Source organism: Cyprinus carpio, chromosome B13, assembly GCF_018340385.1.
Source record: "Cyprinus carpio isolate SPL01 chromosome B13, ASM1834038v1, whole genome shotgun sequence".
Taxonomy (NCBI): domain Eukaryota; kingdom Metazoa; phylum Chordata; class Actinopteri; order Cypriniformes; family Cyprinidae; genus Cyprinus; species Cyprinus carpio.
In genome coordinates, this window is record NC_056609.1 from 20,016,342 (window position 1) to 20,033,919 (window position 17,578).

The window sequence follows — 17,578 nt, forward strand, 5'->3', positions numbered from 1 at the left end:
TAAATAGACTATTTTTAACTAAATCAGTTTACTTTATGAAAGCAGTCATCTTAATGAAAAGCTGGTCAAAGTCTCTCAAGTGTATGTTATTCTTTCTCTGGTTCTCCACAATGCCTACACTGTTTTAAAAATGGTTAATTATCCTATGTAAAAGTATGTACATATTTAGCATATTTCTAAAAGTTTATTGAGCGCGTCTGGATTGCATGAGGCATTTTGCTCATTAGGATTTTTTTTTTCCTTACCGCATAAATAAAGTTGATTAATTAGCAAGTCAAAATTACAGAGGATGATCAATGTAGAATACATCACTGTCACGGGAGTCACTGAATTTTTCATTCACAATGCAAGCTTTCTAATTGCCATGCTAGTTACTTCATTTCCAGCAAGACTACAAAGGCATAGTTTAGTGTACTGATCAGCTTTGCCCTGTCATGTCAATTCTTCAAGAGTTTATGCTACATAATGAGATCAAAAGCAGTTTTTCAAAAAAGTATGTTGACTTTTAAACTGTAAAGCTGGCAGATCAGAGTCTCATCAGTGGACCATTGCACTCTTGTGAAAATTGACCAAACATTTAGCTCTGTTGGAAAATAGTCAAGGCATTACACTCAGTGACAATTCCACAGGTTGCAATGAAAAGATTCTAAGATCACCTTTCATAATAACCGCAGATATCAAATTTAACTCTTCATTTAAGGTTCTTAAAGAACAAAAAGGGAAATGTATGTATAGGCTGATGTCACTGATTTCTCTTTCTTCTTAAAGTGGCTTTACTTTGCCATCTGGGCTCCATTAGCAGCTCCCGTGGGAACAGTAATGAAAGACAGTAATCACTCATAAGCAATTTACTTTCTGAATGTTTGTACTTGCAGGAAACAATATGTCGCGAAGTTAAAAAACTAATGAGTGAGATGCTCAGAGACTGACGTTCCCTGTAGACATATTAAACAATGATCACAATAATAGAAGATAATTTACTCGCTTGATTTTGACTCCTAAATGTCAAGTTGTTGTTGTTCTGCTAGCAACACGTGTTCCACATGCAACCACTCAACTCAGTTTAAAATAGAGCATCAAACCCCGCTACATGGAAACTATATTTGTATAACAAGTATCGTGTATTACTCCAAGTGGGAAAATGAATAATATTTTGGGAGTTACCATATTAATGTATTACAGTTTTAAAACAATGACTACAGTAAACTATGGATTTAGATGGAATTTTGGGGGGATGACCAAACAGTTTCTTATCAAGCTGTCATGGTTGGTAAACTTGTTTCTTAGTTCAATCTATCTTCCCATGTGATTTCTACTCAAACATGAATATGAGAATTATTCAGCAACACCATTAATATATTTACTTTGTCATTATGTACAGTACTGTTTTTTTTTTTAAGAAAGGAATACTTTTATTGTGCAAGGATTCATTAAATTGATCAAAAGTAATGGTAAAGACAAAAGATTTCTATTTAAAATAAATGCTGTCCTTTTCCTTAAAGAAATGTGTCACAGTTTCCACAAAAATATTAAACAGCTCAACTGTATTCAACATTGATAATCCTAAGAAATGTTTATTAAGCAGCAAATCAGCATATCAAAATGCTTTCTAAAGGATCACGTAAAACTGAAGACTGGAGTAATGGCTGCTGAAATTTCAGGTTTGCATCGCAAGAATGAATTACATTTTAAAATATATTAACATAGAAAACAATTCTTTAAAATGTTAATAAAATTTCACAGTAATATTGTTTTACTGTACATATTGAGCAAAATAGACTTCTTTTAAAAAAATTAATTAAGAAAAAAGGCGTAGAAACCATTTTCCTTCAGAATTTGCTAGTAAATTTCCCAAACAGTTGCGGCAAGTAAAACATCAAATTAAATATGAATTTATGAAGTATAAAGAACTGAAACAGTGTTTTCTTGCAAAACATACAGTTCTCCAATAATCTTTTTTATTCACATCTTTGAAAAATCAGTTTTACATTGTACTTTCAAATAGCACATCAATAGTGTGTGAATCTGCTTAACTGAGAGCACATGAAAATACAGGCAAAGATTGCACTGACCCATCAAAAAAAAATTAAAGAAGATTTAGACTGATATCTTATAAATGTGATGTCATAAAAGTTTAACTCATAAAGGTGTGTAGGGAATGAAGAAGTGGGAGAGGGTGTGTGTGTGTGTGTGTGTGTGTGTGTGTGTGTGTGTGTGTGTGTGTGTGTGTGTGTGTGTGTGTGTGTGTGTGTGTGTGTGTGTTGTGGTGCTGTCATTGCGTTGAGGTGGAGGTAAAGTGGTCTGTGGCAGCTCACTGTGACCAGTTCCTAGTGGTCAGTGGTCCAAATCCAAGAGACTAGATTGAATTTATTGCTACTGGGCTAAAGGTAACAAATACATGCAATATAAAGAGGTAGATAGTGCTATTATTCCTAGATGGATTTTGAGCCCATCTCAAAAAAGCAATCAAATGGAATAGATTGATACTGTGAGCAATATCATTATATCATCATATTTTAAGTGAACATCAGCACCATAGTGGAATACGACTGGGTGCACTTTAATTCTGTACGATGTAAAGGATTTAAGGCCTATGAACAATTTATTCTAGCCATATATTACAAGTTGGGCCAGTGCATTGCACATTTAGCAGTCTTATTTGTTCTTTATAGGATTTTAACATATCCGTGCATTAATCTGCTTCAGCTATTTGATGTTCTGCATGTGAATGTGGAAATATCTTCATCAGCCGAGGTAGTCAATAGGGATGTTGGGATGCCACGAAGGTCCAGAGGAAAGGTTACAGGAGGTCATGTAGAACGACTTTCTGTGACAGCGGCCTCAGATCCCCCTCCTCTCTAGACACGGCCACGCTAAACAATAGCCAGCGAGGAAATTAAACACAAACAAAGTCCCCGTGGCAACTCCAGCGTCACCACAGCAGATTCTCTCATCACCACGGATACTGAAACTTCAAAGAAGATGACCTCACACTCAGACATCAACACAGCCTTGTTATACACTTACAATGGACCACAGGAGAACAATGACTTTTAATGTGTTGAATATGTTTTAAAGGCGGACTGAAAAGAGGTAATTAATGAAGTAAACATATGAATACATAAAATAAACTGCAGGTTCTGGGAATAAGCAACTTACAAAAAACTTTCACTATAGAGTAAATAAATGCAAATATTTATTTATATAAATAAATTGTTTCTCAGAATTATGATGTAGTAAATATGTTGTAAAGGTGCTTGAAAAGAAAGTAATTCATAAAGATATAAGTTTATATACATTCTGGTAATAGGGCAACTTTTAATTAAAATAAATGTGTAAGTAAATGCAAATATTTATTTATAGATGATTTTTTTTTCTTAGAATTTAATGCACTAAGTATGTTGTAGAAGTGGTTGTAAAGAATGTAATTAATGAAGTAAATAAATATGCATATACATACACATATACTGAAAGTTCTAGGAATAAGCAAGACTTATGACAATAGACTAACCAACTATTTAAATAACTAATTCATATATTTATATAAGAATTTTAACTGTATTTTAATTGTAAAGGTGGTTGGGAAGCATATTATAAATAGAGTAAACAAATAGATATACAAAACAGACTGTACAGTTCAAAGCAACATTTATTTTAAGTTCTAGAAAGACTTAGGCATTACAAGAGTTGGCTTTTATAATAAATGTATACAATAATAAATATGCTTTTATCTTAAATCTCTATAGCAAAAAATTTATATTTACAAATATTTAAATATTTATAGGTGTTAATAGATTTATAATGTTCATTTGTCTATGGCCTGGAGGCATGAATCAGTGACATTTCAAATAACTGTTGTTACAGGCGTAATCTCCAAGGGAAAATGGTGCAAAAGCAGAGAGAAGATTTAAGTAAATGACTATGTCAGCCTCTATTTATTTGTTACATGACTGCCGGAGGCAGAGCCTGAGGGTAACCATTAGGACTTGGACCATAAAGGAGTCAAATGCAGAGCTATTGCTGAAAAGTCAGTATGTAATGCAGCAACTTATCAGCAAAGTGTTCCCTGTGGAGAAATAGAGAGAAAGCGGGAGAGCGAGGGAGGCATTATGGGAAATGAATGCCAAGCACTAGCACCTTAGGCCAAATGCATCCACTCTATTAGAGTTATTATCCAAAGCCAAGAGGATCATACAGAAATGGTCGGTCAGTGTCACCACGAGACAAATAATCTTAACCGTAATAGGTTATAGATTATAACTTTAAATTTGAAATGTTAAACATCTGCATAAAATAATGAAGTCTCCATTTATACCCGCAGAGTTCATATCGGTCCGAGAGGACGCTCAATACAATTTATCGCAGCAATTTAATTATAACAACACTGCACTTATGATAATTACATTTATTTACAAGAACATGCAGAGCATGGCATTTCCTTCAGAAAATAATTTGCGTTCCATATACTTATATCTATTAAAATTTTGTGTGTTTTACCGTGACACCACCGGGGAGATGTAAGTGAAGATGAAACGCGAGCCTGAATTAATTAAATGACACTAATGCGGCACGGAATAGAGGACACGGGGTCGAAACAGTTTGTAAGGTCTGCTAGACAACTGGCGCAAGTCCCTGCGGGGAGGAGATTATGATGGGTTCGGTGTCACTCAAACCGGGGGAACACAATAACTTCTCTAAACAGAGAAGAATGCAGCCTGAGGCAGGACAGCCTCTGCCACTGCCTCTTCCTCAGAGGGGACCGCAGCAACCCTGGCCCTCACAAAGAATGCCTGTAATCTGCAGGTTGGCTGGGGGTGATGCCAGGCCCGGGCTCTGCTCTGCAGCAGGCCTGCCGCTATTGTCGGCGAGTCTCAAAGATGCAGGCTGGGAAGGATTCGGGGGGGAATGGGGCTGCAGGGGGAAGGGGAAGATGTCGGGAGGACCTTGTGAAAGCATTGTCTGAGTACTACAATTGCACTTTTTCTAATCCTTTGTGCTCTCTTGTTGACAGTGGATATTAAGTAAGCAGTCGGACATGGAAAGGATATGACTCCCTCTTCTGTCTTGAGGCCAATAGAGGAAGAAGGCTGCCCGGTTTACTGTTTACAGATTGAGTGTGGGGTGAGGGAGGAGTTTGGGGTTTTTGTGGTTTATGATAGAGAAGGGGTGGGGTGGGTGGGGTGGAGACCCAAACAAAGACTGAAGAGAAATCTATGGTTGGCATGTAAATGAGCAAGCAAGAGAGAGAGAGATACTGCACTCAATACAAGAGAAAGAAAGAGCCGAGACTTTTTCCATCACGGCAGACACTTTTTCTAGCTCCTCAAACAGATGCTGAGGCAGATGGTAGCGAATTAACAGAAAATGAGAGAAGAAGAAATGAGAAAGCTCATGACTGGTCCAGGGAGGCAAAACATTAAAAAATAAAGATTAAAGTGTGTGTATGTGCTTCTGAGATCAAGAGAGCGAGTCAGTGAATACAGTAGGTGATCATGCCCATATTTGTGTGTGTGTGTGTGTGTGTGGGAACAGAGCAGGAGGTGGGCTTGTCCTGTTAAAACAGCAGCTCAGCTGGGGAAGAAAAGAGAATGGGTGGAGGAGCAGTGCTTGGAGCTACAGTGTGCAATAATAATCAGAGGCATGAAATTACAAGGGTGATATTTGTGGGACCCTAGGGTGTGGTGTATGGACTCTCCTGTATCTCACCTGGGTCTCTCATCACATACACCATACTGGCCCGCCATCATTAATAATCACAGGAGCAGTGCACCCACATTGCAAGAACTCTGGCCGTATTTACATCAGCGACCCCATTTTTGCCAGCGAAGTTGCTGTCACAGGTGGAGAGAATGTGCATATTGGTGCTTTTAGTGGGCCAGAACTGGCAAACACAAGTCGTGAGCTCATATGACAGTGGGAGGTATGTGATATTTATTTTTTAATCAACATTTATATGGCATGGACCAATAGAAGCAGCCATGAAGCATGAAAATCAATCATCAACTAGCTCAATTAAAGAGTTTATGGCAGAGACTAGCTCTCAACACCTGTCTCAGTGTGTTTTTACTCTAAAAGATGAGAAGAGAATTGAAAAGTCACAAATATAAACAATTTGATGTACTGGAATTTTAATGAACATTATCATTCATTACATACACTATTCAAACAAACTTGTATTGATGACAATTTACTTACGAAACTGAGTAATGCTGAAGTGAGTCATTTCTGTGCAACCACCAAAATGACTTACAAAAAAATTGTTTTCAAACAGGTTTCCCCAAACACATCCCTCATCTGCCATTGGTCAAACAAACAAATAGCCCCGCCCAGACTCACACCATTGGCTGAGCCACTGTTGCCATGTCAGGCTGGTCGGAATTTTTAAACAAACAATCATTGTTTTTGTCATCAGCACTTTTAAGGGGAATCAACCCATACATGTCTGTCATGTAGCTGCATACTAAACTGGGATATGAGAAAGTATTTTCAAATATAAATGACACCTTTAAAAAAATACCTGCATGAACTACTTAAAAGCAAAGCAGTTAGATTGCAGCGCTGACGACATTCAGATGAAATTGCCCTTCAGTCAATGGTTCCTTTCTCAACAGGGACCTCGATCTTTTCATCTCTCTGGTGAAAGTTACAGACCAGGGTGTTGTCAGGGTAAAACTGATAATAACAGGCAGAGAGTGCTCTCCTCCCGCTCAGAACAACCCCATATTTTCACCCCTAAATGGCCTAATGACAGAGTGAAAGGGGCACTGTCGGCTCTGCTCTGACAATGTGCTGAGTGGACATAATCAGCTACTGGCCAACATAGACCTTTCTCTTTGGCACAGAACATCGACTTTGGTTTATTGCAGGCAGGAACTATGCCATTCATCTCATGCTACCCATTCACTCCACAATGAGATGAATTTTTATTTAGCATGTTTAATGCTCTTTTGTACAGATGTTTTATGTATTTTAGTTTAATATTTATGTAGCCACTTTTTTAACTCATAATTATATGTTCTAAACCTGTATGACTTACTTTCTGCTGTACACTATATATATATATATATATATATACATATATATATATATAGATATGTGTTGTGTCTATATATATTATAGAGACACACACACACACATTTCACAAGTAACTTGAAACAAAAAGGGGCAAATAACACATTGAATTAAATGTGAAATTTTGAAGGACTGAAATATTATTCTCTTGTAAAGCTACTCCCGTAATAAAAAAAAAAAAAAAAAAAAAAAAATTTACAGAGTAGAACAAATAACTTTTAAATAATGAATTGGTCACTTAGTGCAGTTACAATTAATGGGGACTAAGGCTGTCAATACTCAAAAAGAATACAGAAGCGCTATAAAAGTAACACATAACAAGATGTTTTATACATTTTTTAAATGAATTTTAATCTTCTAAAGCTGTTAAATGGTTTTGAGTTAGATCTTTTTAACTAATAATTATTCACAAATCTGGTTCAGTTCTCACTGACTCAATGATCCAGCTGCAGCTCACAGGAGGAGAAGACTATCAGTGAATAATGACATAATATTGGTCTGGTTGACTTCAAAAGACTTGGAATATAATGGACATATGGACTGCTTATATGATAATGTTTTTTTTGCATACTTTTTGAAGCTTGAAAGATCCAGTCCCATTCAATTCCATGAAAAATCAACCAGCACCACAGAGGTCCTTCATTTTTGAAACAACATGACAAGAATTCTCCCTAAATGTTTCTATACAAGTCTGAGATTTTATAGCTCCGCACAGATGAGGTGTAGTATGATATAGCCATGTTTTGCATTAGAATATAATAAAAGCTTACCATTTTGTCCCTGATCTTGCAGGCCTCACAACAATGGCTCCCTCCAGTTTGGAAATACAAGCAGGCTCATTGGAGACCTGCAGATTAAGTGCATATTATAGCGACCATCTTATCAGGCCCACAATGCATTCCTGGAGGCCAGCGATTTTTCCGGGATTAATGCCAGTCGGGCACTTTCCCTCTGAATGTGCTGTCATCTCGGGGGTCTGAATGACTGCCACCCGTTCTCGTAATCACTTCACGAGCTCATTCCCCTCTGACTGTCACCACCATTCTGCTGATGGAGGCATCTTTCACAGAGACGCAGCATGGCACAGCAAGGCGAGAGATGCTAAATTAAGGGCAATAGGCGACGGACATTGGTCAGAGTGACCCGGCTGGGCCTCAGGTTCTTGTTTACATATAGGTGATGCTAAGATACTGTTACATTGTAATTTGCTAAATGGTAAGATACTGTAAGTGAGGTCTTTAAGAGAAAAGGGTGAAATTCTAGGAGGCTGAAGAGGGTGATGTGTGTGAAGGGGGAGCCACGGCCCCATTAAAAAACATGATAACGGCCTGCTGAATAGAGTTATAGCATATATAGCACAAGCTAGCCGAGTGGCAAGAATGCACTTTGTCTTTAGACATGAAAACAGCAGCAGCTGTGTTACAATTCCGTCAGGGGCCAGGGCGAAATTGCTGTTTTTACATTTCTGTATCATTTTTGCCCATAAGGAATATGGATAACAAATAAAATATTCAGGCCTATTGTCTGATTTATTTCTTTTATTATCCACAAATATCAGGCAGGCAGTTTAAAGGATAGCTTGCCTCATTCTGGGCCCTCTCGCTGGGGGCCTGACAACCTATCAACTCTGCTTGCATAAACAGGTCAGGATTGTCTGAACATTCCAATATGTTCTACTTTAAGCTTTCAGCATGCAGAATCTCTAAGTAGAGACTGGGGGGGGGGGGGGGGTAAGAGGGAAAATATCCTTGGGCGAACAATGGAGGCTGCTATCTCTCAGATGACAAATGTACGCTGAACGTCCTGAAATTGAGAAACAAAATGGTATTAATTTTCAAATAACAGGGGACCAGGAACTTGCAGGTTTTCCGGCATTGTCTGGTTAAGAGATTGTGATTCTAGCCTTTGCGCACTGAAAGATTTTCTATTATTTGTTTAGGAGGCAGTAGGGATTGGTTAGGCTTGAAAGAGGGTTGGCTAGTGTCGCTGTTGATGACACAGTGGGGCCCATGAGCTCTAAGTAATTGACCATTAATGAACTACAAAAGAGTGCCCACCGAGGAATATCCACAAGGACTCATGGGATATCATAATAGAGGCAATAAAGAGGTGTGGCTTCTACCCATTAACATTACTCCAAGGACTACAATGGGATTTTAAATAGCCAATCAATAAAAGACATCATGATGTTATGCTAATTACATGACCTTTAGATTGCAGATATCTGTGGATTTCTGGAGGGACTGAAAAGAAATAAAAACAAGCTGATGATGTTGTTAAGCCACATTTCCAGAAGCCTAATACGAAAATATGAATGATTAATGAATTAAATATATTTATTATTAACCTTTTTTTCAATTAATTATTTTGCAGTAGCATTTTTGCGTTTAGAAAACAACTATTTAAGATCCCGGAAGAGCGCACAAGTATTTAAGTTGCAATTTAAAAAAAAAAAAAAAACAAGGACGTCACAAATTGTGTCTGACATTTACTGTTTATTTCAATAGCTCCAGCTGAATATGAAGAGCATGCACCCCAGTCAGTTTTACTTTTAATTTTTCCACTGGGTTATATGACACTATGAAATGGATATCATTACATATAACACCGCTTCCATACAAATACCAAGTAACGTCCTTGAAGGCTAAATAAAAAATGGTTCATCATTGGCGAACAAATGGCAAGAGAAATTTATGGCCGCTGATGTCCCTCATCATTACTGCAAAGTAGTCAGTAAAATTTCATCGTAACTTTCAGGGAAATAAATAAATTTGGCCCCCTGACCTTGAGGAAAAAAACGCCAGAGCGGTGATGATGGCCCCTCTCTCTTTCCATCACCATCTCTCATTCGCACAGTGTTTCCAAACATACAGGCGGGCTAAAGATATTCCACCTTGAATCGCTCTACACGTGGCCCCCAGAGAGAGAGCGAGTCCCTGTGCTGAGGCGCCCTGTGCTGCCCAATCTCAGGCTCTGGCAGAGGAAAGGAAATGACAGCACAGGAATATGCAGTGAGCCTCACTTTAAATCAAGATAAAAGACAGAAATGGAAAATAATGGGACGAACAAACCCCCGGACGGCTCAGTCACCTAATGGAAACACATGGCTGAAGGCTGAGGTGTTGTCAGCAGCCCGCGCCATGACATTCCTTTTTGATAATCTGGCCTGCCATAAAATTAGAATAGCAAATACCTCCTGACAAAGATGCATGTTCCCCCTCTATTGTGGCATCATAAAAAACTCTGCTGGTGACTCTGAACGCCACAAACTTCAATTTAAATTTACAGCGCCGCGAAAGAAGAAGTGATATGCGCTCAAAAATTTTAATAACCTATTAAGTTACGACTTCAATTTCATTTTATGAATATTTTCCTTGGGGAGCGCAGCTATCACCAGAGAAAGATAGAAATTTAAAAAAGATAAATAGTGCCATTAATCTACAACATTTCTCTTCCATTATCCTTGAGATGAGGAGTTATTTTTGCTCAGATCCTCACGTAATTAGCTCCTTACACTTGATTCACAAGCCAGAAAATGACCGTGTTCAGAAAATTAAAAATTTGTCATTAAGTGGAATTTAACATAATACCATTTATCTTTATATATTCCCCAGCTGACAAGCGTCTGCAATGGAAGTTGATCAGGCTTCAGTGGCAAAGGCTTCAATGAAACAAATACATTTCAAAACAAAAGGAGATGGATCCGTTAAGCTCTCCCTCTCTCTCTCTCTCTCTCTCTCTCTCTCTCTATCTATCTCCTTCAAATAGGTGTCTTAGGGATATGAGTAGCCAATAAAAATATTACAAATGAGGAATATGTGTAGAAATACGGTAACAGTTTAAAAGTAAAATCTAAATTATACATAAATATTCAAAATTATAAATATATACAATATATAAAAAGAATACAATATAAAATAAATCTGACACAATACTGAAACGTGAACCAAAACTTTTGAAAAACAAAATTAAAAAATTAAAAAAAAAGATCTCACATACTTAGACTTTTTCCCCCCACTGTTTCATTGTGGGTGTTTTTCCCTAGTAGCTACAACAATATCACTAATATCTAAAAAATTAAGTGTCACTCACAACAAAACTTGTTAGACTTTCAGATGAGAGATAATGTCAGGAAGTTTTTAAAATCTAGTTATTGTTTGTCTCTTGGGCATTAAACACAAATTTGGTAAGATCATGACTATGGAGCTCACAGCAGGCTGCCCCATAATATCTAATGGGTCATCAAAGGGAATTGTTGGTGGAGAGCGAACATTTACTCAAATAGTTATGGAAAACCCCATGAGGTGTCACATGACTCATTACCACCAAGCTCTTTGCTTAGTTATCAGACTCATATGGCTATTAGAAAGGCAGGTTAAAATAGACAGGCATTTGGCACTCTTCTTATTCTATTAAAAAGCTCAAGCTAATGCTGATTGTAATGAACTGGTGTAATGCACATTATCATAACCATAAAATATACTGCCAGCATAGCCATAAATACAAAGACCTTATTATCCGCAAGTAAATTGGTGCCGCTATAGTCTTTGCAATTATGATTTATGACTGCCAAGCGAAATCATGGCAATGAAGATTACAACATAAATATGGCAAAAAAAGAAAAAACTGAAGAATTGGGAATTGCCTTGGTGGTCTCCGATTGACCCGCCTGTTTATCTGAGGGAATAACGAGCCTTGACTGGTGCTCAGTGAGAGTCCCGAGCGTTCAGTCTAAATACAAATCACAGGCAGAAATCTCCTGGAGTTCAGGACTATTTTATCATCACTGAAACAAGTGCTCTTGCCAGATTAACCAGGTGAGAGTTTCAAAACGACATCATCAAGCCTTCTTGACTCTCTGATCCATGCTTGCCTCACTGAAAATAGCACAAAACCCTAAAATAGTGGTGCATAACCAGCCAATTCAAAGCTAACAAACTCATTTCATAATAATATGTGTGACTATGCTGGCAATCAATCATGATGTGGAGTTTGCGCTCCCCTGATGTTGAATTGAGCCGTTGACCCCAATCAGTCCACGTGGCAAATATTTGGAATTACAGTGGGGAGTTGATTAATTTTACATGAATTCGGTTGCAAAGTATATTCTGGCCGCACACAAGGTCTAACTTCACCATAGTGAATTGCTCAGCCAGATTTTGTGTGGGTGGACTTTCTGAAGATTGAAGAGGGGCTCTCAGTCATAATCCTAGAGCAATTTTCATGTGATGTTTCTCAGTATGCGAAGCAAACCCTATTTTGTCCACAAATAGGAACAATTTATAGGGAACAATGGCCCACTCTTGAAGCCAGAATAGAGTTTATTTTGTAATGCCTGATTAGATGGACCTCTAACCAGGACGATTTATCTTATATGCACATAGATTGATGTGGTGATTTAATAAATAATTATATATGTAATAACTATATATATATTTAAAAAAAAACCCTAGTTAAAATGTCATGCTTGTATACAGAGCATCATGGGGTTGCACATAAGACTCCCCGCAGCTTTCACACCTGCCTTCACAAGCCTGCTGCCTGTGGCCTAAGAGTGCTCAGACAGGCCGGAGAGATGAATGGAACATCCACCATTTGGTCCTCATTACATTTGGCCACAGAAAATGGATTTTGATTTTTGTCACAGCTGCTGACCTCCTTGGGCCCATTTCAGGAGGAAATCTGGAACTCAGAAAAACACATCAGAATCAGGGTTATAATCTAAAAAATAATCTAATATAAAAAGATTTTAAAATATGTTATATTCCACAAATGTAATATTCAATACTTAGTTCTAAGAAATATTAGGGGTTTACAAGTTAAGTTCATAGACAGCATTTATGGCAAAATGTTTATTAACACACACAAAAAAAAATCATTTGAATTTGTTCCTCCTTTTCTTAAAAAAGTGAAAAAGTGGATCCCAATCCATAAACATTACATTTCAATAATATTGCCACATAGCATAAATATGTATTCATGATTTTAATGTGAAAATTTTCTTTGTAATTGTACAATATCATCACCACAACAATGCACAGTAACACCTAAGAACCTAAAGTAACCATACAATTAAATATTTTCAGTTTAAATAGTTTGTTTTGTTATCAGTGATATTATATTATATTATATTATATTATATTATATTATATTATATTATATTATATTATATTATATTATCTTTACCCATGTTGATTTTTGTTTTCTCTTGTTTTGTTTCACCTGCCAAACTCAAGAGAAATGTTTGATGGATGTCAGGTAACACTTTCACAACAATGGAGTAATAGAGTAACAAGGCAATCAGTGTTTTATAAATATAAATTGAACAAAAGAGGGACCATTGGAAATTAGTTTTCATGGTAATCAACATTGCGACTAAAGTGGAAATTAATTTCTATTGTTATCACAAATGCTTTTTACTGAGCTTAGCTTGCATTAAGCCCAAAATATTGCTTTAATCCAGTGTTATCCAGAAAAAAAAATGTGTGTTTATTAAAAACAAATCTGTCATAGCCTTACATCTCTCTCTCTCTCTCTCTTTCCACACACACACACAAAACAACAGTGCACTGCTTACATGCTACTCACATCGATTCAGCTCCCGGGGGCCCAAACCAATTTCTCTTGTTTTCTGCCCGTCTCCCTGCCTGAACCTGCAACAGCCATCAGACCCATTAATCCTTCCACCCAAGATGACTATGACTGATTTGGCCGCCAAACAATCAATTTGTATCTCTCTCACTCCTTCACTCATTCCTTCTCTTTTGTGGATGTAAAGAATATCATGAAAAAGTGTCAGCGGTAACAGTTTCACAACAATGGAGTAATAGAGTAATAAGGCAATCAGCGTTTGACCTTGGAAGACAACTAATTCATCTGCCCATCTATCTTGATTATTTCACTTTTCAAAGCACAGTGAAAGAGAAACTGTATCAGTCAGTCATTCATCCCTCTGAGGCAGCCACATCTCTTCACCCATGTTGGTTTTTGTTTTCTATTGTTTTAAGTTTCTCAAGAGAAATGTTTGATGGACGTCAGGTAGCAGGCGATCTAGAAAGTAGTGAAGAGAGATCACAAACACATCTTATTAATGCATCAGAAGGCTTTTACAAATACTTCATCAGATGTGGCTTTTTTATGTTCTCTTTCAATGCCGTTCTTGATACCCAGTAGAACATCGCAACATTACGCATTTCAGTAACAGTCTGAATGGCTACCACTGCAGATTACCATGCTCATCTTGTGAGAGGAACATGAGGCCAGAACCCCCCTCTGAATGGCGAGGAGCAGAAGGTAGGGTCGGCCATGTCTGGGAAAAGCTGCAGTGGAACATTTGTCAGGAGACAGTGACAAAAAGGGGGTGGAAGGGTGGGGAGGCAGAGCTCCACACTATTCAGAGACAATTTGTAAGCTCGGCTGTTGAAGTCAGGCCAAAGACTGGTGAACAGCTGGAGCCCCACCATGATTGATAAACGTGGGCCCCAAGAACTTCATTTCGATGTGAATGAAGACAAAAGCCCGACAATGTTCAGCGAGTGTGTAATGTTAGCGTCATTAAGTGTCAGCTCTGGACATGCCCTGGCTCTCAGATGGGCGACTGAGAGATGCCATGAGGGAGGTCAAGACCCATGCTAATTACCATTTTAGGACAAAACACTCTTTTGTAGCTCTGCAATTATTGATTTACCTCTGAGGGGAGATCATTGTGGAGTAGTTTTTGTTGTGCGTTACGAAGACTGTGACATGCATGCATGTAGAGATTGCATTCAGGGAAATTTCCGCCATAGAAAATATATGCAACTGTGGTGATTTATTAGTACAATTCACAGTGACAACATAGAAATTGTCACATAAACATTTACCTGGAATTTTAAATGTGGTGGTTTACCTGGAGGTGGGATTCTTATGATTGAGGCTTTTGTGGTTGAGTCTGTAACAATAAATATATTTATATATTAACCAAAACACACAACATTACTTCAGTGCTTCATAGCACAAATTATATCACAGTCAACACACTATTAAGGCACTCCTTTTGCAGTATACTCTTGTATTACAGTAGTCCTGTTTCCCAGCTAACAGTGGACATTCTCAGAACCTTGGCTAACATTCTGGCAAGATTCTTTCAAAAATGTTCCAAGTCAAATTAATAGAACATTTGTTCAAAGTTATCTGGTCTTTAATGACGATATTCAATGTTATTAATGTACTTACTATTTGTTTCAGAATGTTCAAGACAACATTCAAGAGTAATGTTCCCATAAATAAATGGAACATTTCTTTAATGTTTGCATGACCAATATTTTTTTATATATGTTTAAAAAAACTGGACATTTTGAACATTAAGTGAACATTCAGAAAGAATGTCCTCATAACTTAATGGGAATGTTGACAAAAGAACATATTTCTAACATATATTCACCATCTGGGATGTTGTTTACATATGATCATTTCCACAGCCTTGTAGTATAAACAAATTCTAAATAAAAAGATTTTCTCACCTTAAGCTGTTATTCCACTCAAAGTGTTTCAGCGATCTATATCATGAGCACCACCATCATTATCATCTGTGTTTGCCTCTTCATTTGGCTACTAAGGAGTTCTCGGAAAGATACACTAATAGAGACATACAGCTGTGGAGATACTAACAGAGAAGCAAACCTGATTGATAGTGCATTTTGTCTGTATTACAATTAAGTTTCCTTGTGGATGTTTTACAGTAAACCCAAATGTTTTTTAAGCATATCCATGTGCATGATATTGCATTCTCTATGTTCACATTGCAACTGCAAAGACATTTAAGACATTTTAACTTTTTGCAAATTCAGTTTAATATCAATAATTCAGTACAGTAGATTAAATCCTGTGCTAGAATTCAGCAATATTTATTGATTTATGGCAAGATTTTTTTGCAGTAGTTTCCTTTATTTTATTTGAAAAATATTTCTAAGTAAAAACAGAAAGGGAAAAACAATTTAATATTTGGCAAACAGAAAGCAGAACAAGTAGATACATCTATTCTAGGCTTATTAAATGGCTGGGTAATCTTAAGAACTTGCAGAGCAAATTGAAAAGTTTTCTGTCACAACATAAAATATGTAGATGAGTCTGAATTTCATAAAAATTGTGTATTGTTCTGTTTTAACCCTAAATCTCAATTGCAGACAACCTCATGACAACACAGTGGATCCCTGGGTCATCCATTCAGCAATAGTAGGCCAAATTTCAGCTGCCATGGCTCACGATGAATGAGTGAATATTGATGAACATGGAAGATCAGGGGCAATCTTTTTCCCCCTCTTTGGCGGAACGAGGGAGGAGAGAGGCGCCTAGGCGGTCCCGTGGGAGGAGTGCACCTCTCTCAATATTCAGAATATTCTGGTTGAAGTTCAGAGAGAGATATCAATCTCACTTTGAAGCGCCAGACCTTCATTTGTTTGTGAGAGATGTGAGGTGTTCGCCAGATGACTGTGCCAATTCTTCAAAAGCCACTTACAGTAGAGACACTCACTGTAGCGTTTGCTTTTGTTGTCTGGGCTAAGATGACTCTCAAACCCAATAGTGAAGCCTTGATTGAAGCAGTGCACCCAATTCACCTGTGCGTTAAGGAGAATGTGCAACCTTTCCTATGACAGAGTGATGCTGAATGCAAAGAGTATGGCTGGGAAATAAAAATGCAAAAAGCTGAAAAATGAATTATCATAATCAGGCAAAACTGATATTTACAAAAACAACCAGTAATGAAAAACTGTAAAAACTATTAAAACACTGTTCTTTTCAACTTTTTAACAATCCAACTAATTGTTTATTGATATTTTTCTCATTTATCAGACTGACAGAAATTATACTAATAAACAAATTTAGCAAAATAGAAAGAATAATGACTTACAGGAATAATGCTAATATACATTTATGCATAGTTTTAGTGAAATAAGAATAATGAATTTGAATCTGTGTTATTTTACTATTATTGCTTTACCATTATAGTTTTAATAATAATTAATATTTTGAATTAGCTTTTTATTTTCATTTTAATTTTCATTTTAGTTAAAGTCTTAGCATTTTTTAGTAATTTTGTAATATTAATTTAATTCTAGTTTTAGTTTAAGTTATTTTAGTAACTAAAAAAAAGAAAGAAACAATGCCTTGGCCCATGTTGCAGCTAGCTGCAATAAAATAAAATGTAATAAAAAAAAAATTAAAAAAAATCATGAATTTCATTATTTTACTATTTTTATTTGATAAATTTATTTCATGAAACTAAAACTTTTTTTTTAATGATTTCATTTTTCATTTTTGTTGATTAATATAGTTGATTAAATCTCAATATTCAGTTAGAATAAAATAAAATAAAATAAAATCCCAGCTATCACACAGCAGTGTCACACACTAGCATTTATAAACACATTCACATGGCTGTCAATTTGCCTCAATTTTGTGTCACTTTAGAGAGGATTTCATCACCTGGAGGCTCTCCACTTACCGCTGAGGTGCTGTTATTTTTCAG

General features: G+C 36.8%; 1 long non-coding RNA gene across 1 annotated transcript; it reads right to left on the reverse strand.

The window, feature by feature from the left end:
* Positions 1-11,831: 11,831 nt before the first annotated feature.
* Positions 11,832-17,570, reverse strand: LOC122139443. The gene is made up of 2 exons (XR_006156298.1): positions 13,660-17,570; positions 11,832-12,753 (listed from the first exon to the last, which is right to left on the reverse strand). It is a non-coding gene; the product is annotated as an uncharacterized LOC122139443 (long non-coding RNA).
* Positions 17,571-17,578: the final 8 nt, after the last annotated feature.